The sequence below is a fragment of the Bombina bombina genome, chromosome 5, assembly GCF_027579735.1.
Source record: "Bombina bombina isolate aBomBom1 chromosome 5, aBomBom1.pri, whole genome shotgun sequence".
Classification (NCBI taxonomy): domain Eukaryota; kingdom Metazoa; phylum Chordata; class Amphibia; order Anura; family Bombinatoridae; genus Bombina; species Bombina bombina.
In genome coordinates, this window is record NC_069503.1 from 369,493,545 (window position 1) to 369,508,024 (window position 14,480).

A 14,480-nucleotide genomic window follows, 5' to 3' on the forward strand; every position below is an offset into this window, starting at 1 on the left:
AGTTTCCCAAACCTCAAAATGCCTATAAATACACCCCTCACCACACCCACAATTCAGTTTAACGAATAGCCAAGAAGTGGGGTGATAAAAAAAGTGCGAAAGCATATAAAATAAGGAATTGGAATAAATGTGCTTTATACAAAATCATAACCACCACAAAAAAAGGGCGGGCCTCATGGACTCTTGCTAATATGAAAGAAATGAATTTATCAGGTAAGTTCTTACATAAATTATGTTTTCTTTCATGTAATTAGCAAGAGTCCATGAGCTAGTGAAGTATGGGATAATGATTACCCAAGATGTGGATCTTTCCACACAAGAGTCACTAGAGAGGGAGGGATAAAATAAAGACAGCCAATTCCTGCTGAAAATAATCCACACCCAAAATAAAGTTTAACGAAAAACATAAGCAGAAGATTCAAACTGAAACCGCTGCCTGAAGTACTTTTCTACCAAAGACTGCTTCAGAAGAAGAAAATACATCAAAATGGTAGAATTTAGTAAAAGTATGCAAAGAGGACCAAGTTGCTGCTTTGCAAATCTGATCAACCGAAGCTTCATTCCTAAACGCCCAGGAAGTAGAAACTGACCTAGTAGAATGAGCTGTAATTCTCTGAGGCGGAGTTTTACCCGACTCAACATAGGCAAGATGAATTAAAGATTTCAACCAAGATGCCAAAGAAATGGCAGAAGCTTTCTGGCCTTTTCTAGAACCGGAAAAGATAACAAATAGACTAGAAGTCTTTCTGAAAGATTTAGTAGCTTCAACATAATATTTCAAAGCTCTAACAACATCCAAAAAATGCAACGATTTCTCCTTAGAATTCTTAGGATTAGGACATAATGAAGGAACCACAATTTCTCTACTAATGTTGTTGGAATTCACAACTTTAGGTAAAAATTCAAAAGAAGTTCGCAACACCGCCTTATCCTGATGAAAAATCAGAAAAGGAGACTCACAAGAAAGAGCAGATAATTCAGAAACTCTTCTGGCAGAAGAGATGGCCAAAAGGAACAAAACTTTCCAAGAAAGTAATTTAATGTCCAATGAATGCATAGGTTCAAACGGAGGAGCTTGAAGAGCCCCCAGAACCAAATTCAAACTCCAAGGAGGAGAAATTGACTTAATGACAGGTTTTATACGAACCAAAGCTTGTACAAAACAATGAATATCAGGAAGAATAGCAATCTTTCTGTGAAAAAGAACAGAAAGAGCAGAGATTTGTCCTTTCAAGGAACTTGCGGACAAACCTTTATCTAAACCATCCTGAAGAAACTGTAAAATTCTCGGAATTCTAAAAGAATGCCAAGAAAAATGATGAGAAATACACCAAGAAATATAAGTCTTCCAGACTCTATAATATATCTCTCTAGATACAGATTTACGAGCCTGTAACATAGTATTAATCACAGCGTCAGAGAAACCTCTTTGACGAAGAATCAAGCGTTCAATCTCCATACCTTTAAATTTAAGGATTTCAGATCCTGATGGAAAAAAGGACCTTGTGACAGAAGGTCTGGTCTTAACGGAAGAGTCCACGGTTGGCAAGAGGCCATCCGGACAAGATCCGCATACCAAAACCTGTGAGGCCATGCCGGAGCTACCAGCAGAACAAACGAGCATTCCTTCAGAATCTTGGAGATTACTCTTGGAAGAAGAACTAGAGGCGGAAAGATATAGGCAGGATGATACTTCCAAGGAAGTGATAATGCATCCACTGCCTCCGCCTGAGGATCCCGGTATCTGGACAGATACCTGGGAAGTTTCTTGTTTAGATGGGACGCCATCAAATCTATTTCTGGAAGTTCCCACATTTGAACGATCTGAAGAAATACCTCTGGGTGAAGAGACCATTCGCCTGGATGCAATGTTTGGCGACTGAGATAATCCGCTTCCCAATTGTCTACACCTGGGATATGAACCGCAGAGATTAGACAGGAGCTGGATTCCGCCCAAACCAAAATTCGAGATACTTCTTTCATAGCCAGAGGACTGTGAGTTCCTCCTTGATGATTGATGTATGCCACAGTTGTGACATTGTCTGTCTGAAAACAAATGAACGATTCTCTCTTCAGAAGAGGCCAAAACTGAAGAGCTCTGAAAATTGCACGGAGTTCCAAAATATTGATCGGTAATCTCACCTCCTGAGATTCCCAAACTCCTTGTGCCGTCAGAGATCCCCACACAGCTCCCCAACCTGTGAGACTTGCATCTGTTGAAATTACAGTCCAGGTCGGAAGCACAAAAGAAGCCCCCTGAATTAAACGATGGTGATCTGTCCACCACGTTAGAGAGTGTCGAACAATCGGTTTTAAAGATATTAATTGAGATATCTTTGTGTAATCCTTGCACCATTGATTCAGCATACAAAGCAAAGGGGATCGCGTCCGATGCAGCAGTCATAAGACCTAGAATTTCCATGCATAAGGCTACCGAAGGGAATGATTGTGACTGAAGGTTTCGACAAGCTGCCATCAGTTTTAGACGCCTCTTGTCTGTTAAAGACAGAGTCATGGACACTGAATCTATTTGGAAACCCAGAAAGGTTACCCTTGTCTGAGGAATCAATTAACTTTTTGGTAAATTGATCCTCCAACCATGATCTTGAAGAAACAACACAAGTCGATTCGTATGAAATTCTGCTAAATGTAAAGACTGAGCAAGTACCAAGATATCGTCCAAATAAGGAAATACCACAATACCCTGTTCTCTGATTACAGACAGAAGGGCACCGAGAACCTTTGTAAAAATTCTTGGAGCTGTAGCAAGGCCAAACGGCAGAGCCACAAACTGGTAATGCTTGTCCAGAAAAGAGAATCTCAGGAACCGATAATGATCCGGATGAATCGGAATATGCAGATATGCATCCTGTAAATCTATTGTGGACATATAATTCCCTTGCTGAACAAAAGGCAAGATAGTCCTTACAGTTACCATCTTGAACGTTGGTATCCTTACATAACGATTCAATATTTTTAGATCCAGAACTGGTCTGAAGGAATTCTCCTTCTTTGGTACAATGAAGAGATTTGAATAAAACCCCATCCCCTGTTCCTGAACTGGAACTGGCATAATTACTCCAGTCAACTCTAGATCTGAAACACAATTCAGAAATTCTTGAGCTTTTACTGGATTTACTGGGACACGGGAAAGAAAAAATCTCTTTGCAGGAGGTCTCATCTTGAAACCAATTCTGTACCCTTCTGAAACAATGTTCTGAATCCAAAGATTGTGAACAGAATTGATCCAAATTTCTTTGAAAAAACGTAACCTGCCCCCTACCAGCTGAGCTGGAATGAGGGCCGCACCTTCATGTGGACTTAGAAGCAGGCTTTGCCTTTCTGGCTGGCTTGGATTTATTCCAGATTGGAGATGGTTTCCAAACTGAAACTGCTCCTGAGGATGAAGGATCAGGTTTTTGTTCTTTGTTGAAACGAAAGGAACGAAAACGATTATTAGCTCTGTTTTTACCCTTAGATTTTTTATCCTGTGGTAAAAAAGTTCCTTTCCCACCAGTAACAGTTGAAATAATAGAATCCAACTGAGAACCAAATAATTTGTTACCCTGGAAAGAAATGGAAAGAAGAGTTGATTTAGAAGCCATATCAGCATTCCAAGTCTTAAGCCATAAAGCTCTTCTAGCTAAAATAGCTAGAGACATAAACCTGACATCAACCCTGATAATATCAAAGATGGCATCACAGATAAAATTATTAGCATGCTGAAGAAGAATAATAATATCATGAGAATCATGATGTGTTACTTGTTGCGCTAAGGTTTCCAACCAAAAAGTTGAAGCTGCAGCAACATCAGCCAAAGATATAGCAGGTCTAAGAAGATTACCTGAACACAGATAAGCTTTTCTTAGAAAGGATTAAATTTTCCTATCTAAAGGATCCTTAAACGAAGTACCATCTGACGTAGGAATAGTAGTACGTTTAGCAAGGGTAGAAATAGCCCCATCAACTTTAGGGATTTTGTCCCAAAATTCTAATCTGTCAGACGGCACAGGATATAATTGCTTAAAACTTTTAGAAGGAGTAAATGAATTACCCAATTTATCCCATTCTTTGGAAATTACTGCAGAAATAGCATTAGGAACAGGAAAAACTTCTGGAATAACCACAGGAGATTTAAATACCTTATCCAAACGTTTAGAATTAGTATCAAGAGGACCAGAATCCTCTATTTCTAAAGCAATTAGAACTTCTTTAAGTAAAGAACGAATAAATTCCATTTTAAATAAATATGAAGATTTATCAGCATCAACCTCTGAAACAGAATCCTCTGAACCAGAAGAGTCATCAGAATCAGAATGATGATGTTCATTTAAAAATTCATCTGTAGGGAGAGAAGTTTTTAAAAGATTTTTTACGTTTACTAGAAGGAGAAATAACAGACATAGCCTTCTTTATGGATTCAGAAACAAAATCTCTTATGTCATCAGGAACATTCTGCACCTTAGATGTTGAAGGAACTGCAACAGGCAATGGTACTTTACTAAAGGAAATATTATCTGCATTAACAAGTTTGTCATGACAATCAATACAAACAACAGCTGGAGGAATAGCTACCAAAAGTTTACAGCAGATACACTTAGCTTTGGTAGATCCAGCACTAGACAGCGATTTTCCTGTAGTATCTTCTGACTCAGATGCAACGTGAGACATCTTGCAATATGTAAGAGAAAAAACAACAACATATAAAGCAAAATTGATCAAATTCCTTAAATGACAGTTTCAGGAATGGGAAAAAATGCCAAAGAACAAGCTTCTAGCAACCAGAAGCAATGAAAAATGAGACTTAAATAATGTGGAGACAAAAGCGACGCCCATATTTTTTAGCGCCAAATAAGACGCCCACATTATTTGGCGCCTAAATGCTTTTTGGCGCCAAAAATGACGCCACATCCGGAACGCCGACATTTTTGGCGCAAAATAACGTCAAAAAATGACGCAACTTCCGGCGACACGTATGACGCCGGAAACGGAAAAGAATTTTTGCGCCAAAAAAGTCAGCGCCAAGAATGACGCAATAAAATGAAGCATTTTCAGCCCCCGCGAGCCTAACAGCCCACAGGGAAAATAGTCAAATTTTTGAAGGTAAGAAAAAATGATTAAATCAAATGCATTATCCCAAATATGAAACTGACTGTCTGAAAAATAAGGAAAGTTGAACATTCTGAGTCAAGGCAAATAAATGTTTGAATACATATATTTAGAACTTTATAAACAAAGTGCCCAACCATAGCTTAGAGTGTCACAGAAAATAAGATTTACTTACCCCAGGACACTCATCTACATGTTTGTAGAAAGCCAAACCAGTACTGAAACGAGAATCAGCAGAGGTAATGGTATATATAAGAGTATATCGTCGATCTGAAAAGGGAGGTAAGAGATGAATCTCTACGACCGATAACAGAGAACCTATGAAATAGACCCCATAGAAGGAGATCACTGCATTCAAATAGGCAATACTCTCCTCACATCCCTCTGACATTCACTGCACGCTGAGAGGAAAACCGGGCTCCAACTTGCTGCGGAGCGCATATCAACGTAGAATCTAGCACAAACTTACTTCACCACCTCCATCGGAGGCAAAGTTTGTAAAACTGAATTGTGGGTGTGGTGAGGGGTGTATTTATAGTCATTTTGAGGTTTGGGAAACTTTGCCCCTCCTGGTAGGAATGTATATCCCATACGTCACTAGCTCATGGACTCTTGCTAATTACATGAAAGAAATGATAAATCATTCATTCATCCATACACTCACACACAACAAGGGGTCCCCTGATTAATGCAAAGCAGAGCAAAAAATGGTATAAGTAGGCTGCAGATGGAAAAGGCAAAACAGCACAATAAAGCAAAAAGATGTTCAAGCATAGGTGTTGCAGAAAAGCAGCAAGCAAGACTGTCAAGCTGGTCTTAAGATGATGCAGAGTCAAGCTGTATTGAAGTGCAGGACATACAGCCATATACCAGAGAAAACACAACTGCTCAGTAAGCAAGTAGATTATGTCAAAAGGTTAAACATAAATGTTCCAAATATTTCCACCAAGCGCCTCAAATAGTAGTAGTATATGATTGATTTATACAGATTCCATAGACAAAGTGCCACAGTTATTGCGGAACATCAGCATATAACCGCATGCGGCGGTGCCTTAGATGAAGTAAGGAGAGATGATACTTATCCGCTTCAAAGGAGTTCATCAGATGGGCACTTGTCAAATATCAAAAAAGGCTGGCAGGCGGGTGGACAAGGGGACATGCCCAGGCTGGATGAGGTAGCGACCGACCAACGCGTCCCTGTATAAATCAATCATATACTACTACTATTTGAGGCGCTTGGTGGAAATATTTGGAACATTTATGTTTAACCTTTTGACATAATCTACTTGCTTACTGAGCAGTTGTGTTTTCTCTGGTATATGACTGTATGTCCTGCACTTCAATACAGCTTGACTCTGCATCATCTTAAGACCAGCTTGACAGTCTTGCTTGCTGCTTTCCTGCAACACCTATGCTTGAACATCTTTTTGCTTTATTGTGCTATTTTGCCTTTTCCATCTGCAGCCAACAGGACTCTATAGTGGTGCACCACCTACTTATACCATTTTTTGCTCTGCTTTGCATTAATCAGGGGACCCCTTGTTGTGTGTGAGTGTATGGATGAATGAATGATTTATCATTTTTTGTTTTTTAGGATTTATATTGTACATTTACTTCTATCTATATAAAGTATATTTTGCACTTATCATACTTGATTGTCATTGTTTTATTTAAATACTGTCTATTAGGTGCTTATATCCTAGACTTTTGGATTTCACGTATTGGTGAACTCTACTCCCTTCTTACTACCTATATAAGACATTGTATATATACAAGAGAAACACTTCTCTAATACACATGAACATAAATGGCTCAGATGCCAATACCCAGTTGCTTATTTTGCATCAGGCCCTATAAAAAAAAAACGGAGTGGGTATCCTATTCAGCGCCAAGATGCCTTTTCAACTCACTCATGCCCATAGGGATCTTGAGGGTAGGTTTCTAATCCTGACTGGCTCACTCTTTGGAAGGCCAATAGGTTAGTCAATGTATACTGCCCCAACCAGTCCCAATCCGCCTTCCTCCAAAACATTGCGAGAAAGATCCTTGAAATACAGACGGGTTTCCTATATCTCGGAGGAGACTTTAACGCACCTTTAGACCCTGCTTGATACATCAAATGGTGTCTCCAGCACTCCCCATAAAATACTTAAACGTATGGCAATTTCCTTAAAAGAATTGGCCCTACATGATATATGGCGCATGCTGCACCCTACTACCAAAGATTTCAACTTTTACTCAAACCCCCACAGGAAATATTAGAGAATTTACTATTTATTCACGGACCAAACAGGTCTCTCTATCACCTCAGACAGGAACATCCAGACTCACTCACATCTATTAGACTAAAACTAACCTTGTATGGGCTGGCTACTTAATAGCCCGCACAAACCCTAATTTCACACCATCAACAGACGGTGAAAAGGCATTTGACCAGGTCAACTGGTCTTTCATGCGTCACACCCTGGCCAAATTGGGTACTGGACCTAGCTTCTCCAATAGATTATTCTCTCTATACTCCACGCCAAGTGTGAGGGTATGAGTTAATGCACAATCTTGAAAAAGGCTGTCCAGCCGAAACGCGTTGATACCAGAGCACACCTGCAAAGGATTTGAGAAGACAAAGAGAATACCAGCTATACCCTAGTGAAATATTCAAGTTCCTACTTAGCGGCATATATTTAACCGCAAAGATCACATTGATAACTAGAATTCCTTTTTCTACTTATCCTACAAACTTTCTACTTATCCCACAAACTTTCTACTTATCCCACAACCACATTTCAGTACCCAGATCGGTCACTGACCAACATCAAAGAAACCTGGGAACAACGGACCGGAGAGGCACGCAAATATTCCACATCAGGAGGTCATCCAACAACCATACCATCATGATCTGTCACTGACCGACAGACAAGCCACAGAATAGAAAAACCGGAGATACTTAAAAAACATCAGCAAACGCTTAGCACCTAACCGCAACGAAGATCCCACCAAGAAATCCTTAAGAGCGCGATCGGTCACTGACCGACAAAGGACAAGATAACAAAGCGGCCACGGCAACTACACAAGCATTTATATAAAAGTGAATTTTCTCGCAGGAAACAGATAAGCCCACCTAACAAGAGGAAACCAAAGCAGCATTTATTTAACCGCCAGCAGCCCATATAGAACTGCCATCAGCAAATTATTGGCATAGCAGCATTTATTTAACCGCAATCATCTCACAAAAGTGATATCAAACAGATACACTTCAAGGTACTAATTTGTATACTTGTATCACAGTGTGATAAAAATCGCACCAACATACCTCTACATTTGATATATAGTTACCTAAGATAAGATCTCAATTGCACAGCTGAACTTGAAACAAAGTATCCTATATGAACTATACAGCAACTATTGTCTTATCCACTATTAAATTGTATTTACAAACATTTTGTTAGAAATTACAACTTGTGATAAACCTATAACTGTATAAATTGCAAGATTTCAACGATATTATTTTAATTTAATTTTTATATATTCATATATTTTTATATATTACGTACATTTTATACATAGATACATAGAGACACCGGTGTCATTTTTTAAACTTTGAAGGAATTTGTAATAATATTTGTTTAATTGTACTTTTAGCATCACTATTATTGGGTAAATTTACCGGAATCAAATAAAGTATAATATATATTTTTTTTTTAAAAAAGTTTCGACATCCAATTTTTTCCATAAGAGAATATAAAATAGTACTCATCAAAACATTAACATATATTGAGCCCACATATTATCACACATATTTACAGTAAGACACATTGGGAATAGCAACTTGGTTTGTGCCACCTACCACAACTAACTATGAGTTAATGCACACTCTTCAAAGCATTTCAAATAAAAAATGGAACGAGGCAGGGATGCCCCCTTTCCCCGCTTCTATGCGCTCTTACAATAGAAGTACTAGCGAGCAAGATCCACGCTAATCCTAGAATAAAGGGCATTACTATAGGCCCGCACTGAACATAAATTTGCGATGTATGCGGATGATATTCTTTTGATAATATCAGACACTGCACTGTTACTACAGGCATCCCTGAAGGACTTCACAGAATATGGTGCAGTTTAGGATTTTCTTCTTAACCCTTCAAACTTCTACTCCTAGCTCGCCTGCAACACCCGTACGGGATAATCCAGATTTAGGAATAGAATACAAAACACATGTATTGGGATACTCATACCCTCTAGCAATACACATAAAGAAAAACACCTACTAAATAGGCAAAAAACACCCTTTGAAAATCTATGCACTTCATCTCATGCCCTGACTCACCTAATATCATTACTTTATAAACTCCTTCTAGTAAAGAATGACTCTGCATTACCATCTTATGTAAATACGTGGCAAGCAGACTTAAAACGGGATATAGAGGTCAAGGACTGGCTTAAAATCTTTGAGAAAGCTAAGAACAGTTCTTTGAACAGGGCAACAAAGCAGAAAAACTCCTAGCTCAAGCAATCGCACGCAGGAAATTGAAATCTTATGTGCATGAGATGGTCGACCAAAATTGAGCCATCAAAGCAGATGGCATATCAGTTGCCAATATATCCCTCTACAATATCCACAGCCAAAAAAGAGCTATGAGAAGTTCCCCCACGCAGCCTAACTCAGACCAGGCTATCCTGGAGTATCTATCTAGTGTCACCATGCCCAAACTATCAAAAGAGGACTCGGATTATCTAGAAACCCCTTTCACCATGGAAGAAATAATAGCGTCAATCAAAGACTTCCTATCGGGTAAAAGCCCAGGCCCAGATGGCTTTGGTCCTAAGTATTATGAATCTTTCTCAAGTGATCCTAGCACCCCAACTAATGAATATCTATAACAAACTATCAGATACCAACATACCAAGTACTATGCTAGAGGCCCACATAACGGTAATCCCCAAACCGGAAAAATCCACAGAAAGACGAGAAAACTATCAACCAATATCCCTGCTCAACTAAGATATTGGCCAAAGTCTTAGCCAATTGATTGAACAGATTTATCCCCCAAATGATCTCAACTGATCAGCTGGAATTTATCCCTGCCCCTGAGGCCCGTGACAATACTCTTAAAGTCCTACAATTAATAACTCATTCCCAAAACAATTCAATCCCCCTTGCACTGGTTTCAACAGAGACGCAGAAAAGGCATTTGACCAGGTCAACTGATCTTTCATGCATCACACTCTGGCCAAATTGGGAACTGGGAAAAAAAAAATAGAAAAAAAGATAGAAAAAAAGGGTAGAAAAAAAAGGAAGAAAAAAAGCTATTGGTCCCGCGCCAACTAAGCCCCTATATGCCTAAGGGTGGTGGTACCTAGTTACCACCAAGGAAATGTTTAAGGTATATAAGTGTGTGGTCCCCAAGGTGCCTTACTAACGGAGGCAAGGGGAGAGCAATGATGATGGGCAGGTGTTATAATAGAGGTTAAAACCTGAGAAGTTTATTACAACAGTTGAATCACAAATTAATCCAATTATGTAAAAAAATTATAAAACATTAAATAGTCATGGATCCATGAAAATACACATTAAAAAATAAACATGAAAGTACAGTTAAAATATAATTACAGCAATGTGGTTAAAAACATATAGACACCTTCCGATATTACATTGAGGTGGCTAATGATTGACACGAAGGTATTCAGACCCACGGCGGGGTACAGTAAACAATGGTGATAACAATGTGAATAAAATGTGAATAAAAAATGCGTGAGATATGAAAACAGGTGTAGAAAACTTCCTGTGATTTACAAAAAACTCCCTGTAATTAAAAAGGACAGTTCGCACAGATCCTCAAATAGTCTGTAAAACCTAAATGTGGTAAAGGTGAGTGCGGCGTATGGAATCAAGAAAGGTGATAACATTTTTTTTATTTTTTTTTGAGTGCGGCGTGTAGAATCAAAAAGTAATGCAAAAATGGCTGAATCAAAAATAAGAAAATCAAAATTAAAATGAAAAGTCTTCCAAGTAATAATGAGGTTGAGAAAGTTCCTAGTGATAGGGAATAGTCCCACGTGATGAAAACAATTGAAAAACAAAACGAAAATCACATATCCTGGGGTGAGAAAAGTAACGTGAAAAAATTGGTGTCTCACAAAAAAAGGCTAATATAGCACAGGTGGTGGCACAAAATTCTGTAGCTCTGGGGTTCCCGGAGTGTTCAGAGTGTGACAAAAATCAAGTTATAAAAATACAATTGTGACCTAGAAAAAAATAAGAAACAACAGTATTGCACAATAACGTTTTCACAATATTGGAAATAATGAAAATAGGCTTACCATCCAGTCAACGCGTTTCGGCCCGTGATAGACTTTTATCAAGACTCAGTCTTGATAAAGGCCTATCACGGGCCGAAATGCGTTGACTGGATGGTAAGCCTATTTTCATTATTTCCAATATTGTGAAAACGTTATTGTGCAATGCTGTTGTTTCTTATTTTTTTCTAGGTCACAATTGGATTTTTATAACACTCTGAACACTCCGGGAACCCCAGAGCTACAGAATTTTGTGCCACCACCTGTGCTATATTAGCCTTTTTTTTGTGAGACACCAATTTTTTCACGTTACTTTTCTCACCCCAGGATATGAGATTTTCATTTTGTTTTTCAATTGTTTTCATCACGTGGGACTATTCCCTATCACTAGGAACTTTCTCAACCTCATTATTACTTGGAAGACTTTTAATTTTCTTATTTTTGATTTTACACGCCGCACTCAAAAAAGTAAAGAATGACTCTGCATTACCATCTTATGTAAATGCATAGCATGCAGACTTGGGACGGGATAAAGAGGTCAAGCACTGGCTTAAAATCTTTGCGAAAGCTAAGAAATCCTCAGTATCAGCCAAAATACAAGAAATGCACAATTTTTTTTAGTAGGTGGTACTTGACCATCCCCAAAGACTAAAAAGAATATACCCAAACACAAGTGGGGAGTGCTGAAGAGGCTGTGGAGAGGAGGGTACCCTCCTGCACATTTGGTGGATGTGTCCACACATGCATCCTTTGGGAGGAGACGTTCTTGGAGATGAGAAAGATTCATAGAGCCATTATCCCCCCCCTAAGCCCAACTACCTAATCTATAATGAGCTGCCAAAGATGGTTAGAGAGGCCAAAACACATTCTCCTCCTATTGATGATAACAGGGCTAAAGGACTCATACCCCTTTACTGAAAAAGGCAAAAAAAAAAACAAGCCTTTAGGAGTGGAAGGTCAGAGTGGGAGAATTGCTTTGACTTGAAAGGTATCGCTACCTAAAAATAGGAGAACTGAGCACACGTGAAATTATGCTTTTAATTTGGAAGGGAAAGGATTTTTGAACTTAAGTCGCTAAGGGCATATTTAACTGCAAATAGCCTCAGCTAGCCCCCCACACATAACCCCAACCTCATTCATGATAAGGCTGGCAAATGCTTTATATCTTTCAGAACAGGAAAGTGTGCTTAGTAAGGATCTACACAGTAGATCGATGGATGATGGTATATTAGGATGATCCACGACGGATGGTCAGGTTATGAAGCTCAGCCATCAAGTTAGCTGCCAGGACACATCATCTTGCAATTTTTTTAATACATGTATAAATCATAGACCGTAACCTGTTAATTTAGTTTCATTGATTAGAATAATAAGCTCATTACTTTCTATACACATTTGCAACCTGCAATCATTTCATACTTTAAAGGGCTGTTTCCATGTGAACAGTCATGTGATATGGTCTCAGTCATCTGGCTACTGGCATACATGGTTTTTGTTGGAAATGAAGCAGTCACATAATAATTTACAGATGTCCAATGTTTGTATAGTGAGTGGATAACTATGTAACTCTGCATCAAAATGTTAGGCTGTTATTTTACATTAAATAACATTTTTTAACAATCCCATTATTTCAATAGTTAATTGTCTCATTTTTGTCATGCAATACAAGTGTGTTTGGTGTCAGGGTTAGGTGATGTTAACAATCTGCAATAATCTCTGTTTTTGAAACATGACACAAGCACACATACAACCAGTATCTTTCACACAATATCTTACATAAAGCATAAAAACACCACTATCGCACATGCACACACACCAACCTCTCAAACATATCATCACACTTTAAAGTGATACCAAACCCAATTTTTTTATCTCATGATTCAAATAGAGCATGCAATTTTAAACAACTTTCTAGTTTACTACTATTATCACTTGTTTTCGTTTTCTTGCTATATTTATTTTTTTTAAAAGCAGAATTGTAAAGCTTTGGAGCTGGCCCATTAAATGTTCAGCACCCAGGATAGCTCTTGCTTATTGGTGGCTACATTAAGCCCCCAATAAGCAAGCTTAACCCAGGTTATTGTCAGGGTATCTGTAAGTAACCTTAAATAAACTACAGATATATCATATCTAAAGAAAAACAAACATTGGTCCCAAATTATAAGAGATAATGAGGCCGATTTACCAAATGTCTGTCGGACCTGATCCGACAGTGCGGATCAGGTCCGACAGACATTGCTGAATGCGGAGAGCAATACGCTCTCCGTATTCAGCATTGCACCAGCAGCTCACAAGAGTTGTTGGTGCAACGCCGCCCCCTGCAGACTCGCCGCCAGCAGGGAGGTGTCAATCAACCTGATCGTACTCGATCGGGTTGAATTGTGGCGATTCTTGTCCGCCTCATTAGAGCAGACGGACAGGGTTATGGAGCAGCGGTCTTTACACCGCTGCTCCATAACTTGTGTTTCTGGGGAGTCTGAAGACTCGCCAGAAACACAGGCCCTCAAGCTCCATCCGGAGCTTGATAAATGGGCCTCAATGTCACATCTAAAGAGCCTTTGATTACGGTCTCAGAAGACTTATAACTTCTAATGAATTATTGTTGGATAGCCTTCCCAGATTGAAATCTCTAAATAAATTTAGCCAAAGAAATGTATTACTTAGATCACAGGAACCCCTGTAAGGAACAGACGGTCCATCTGTAAAAATAGGGGAATATACAAACTTAGAGGATACAGCTGTTCTCATCCAAGTGTTAAATTGCCCCTGCTGAGACCTAATTCACATTCTCAGTTGAAAAGGCTGTTGGCTCAGATAAACAACAAATGAGAAACTAGATCTAAGATAAATGCATTGTGCCTTATTTTTCATGTAGTTTAAGATACTCAAATGAATATATATATAATCAGACAACATATTAAATATGAACACATGAATATGGGAGATTGTCTATACCTAAGAAGGGTAATATGGGAAGCTGAAAACCTAAGAATCCAGATTTCAACATGTCTTAACCTATGTATTTTTGAAAACATAGAAGTCTTAAGGATCCGAAGTTTGGACAAATCATATATATA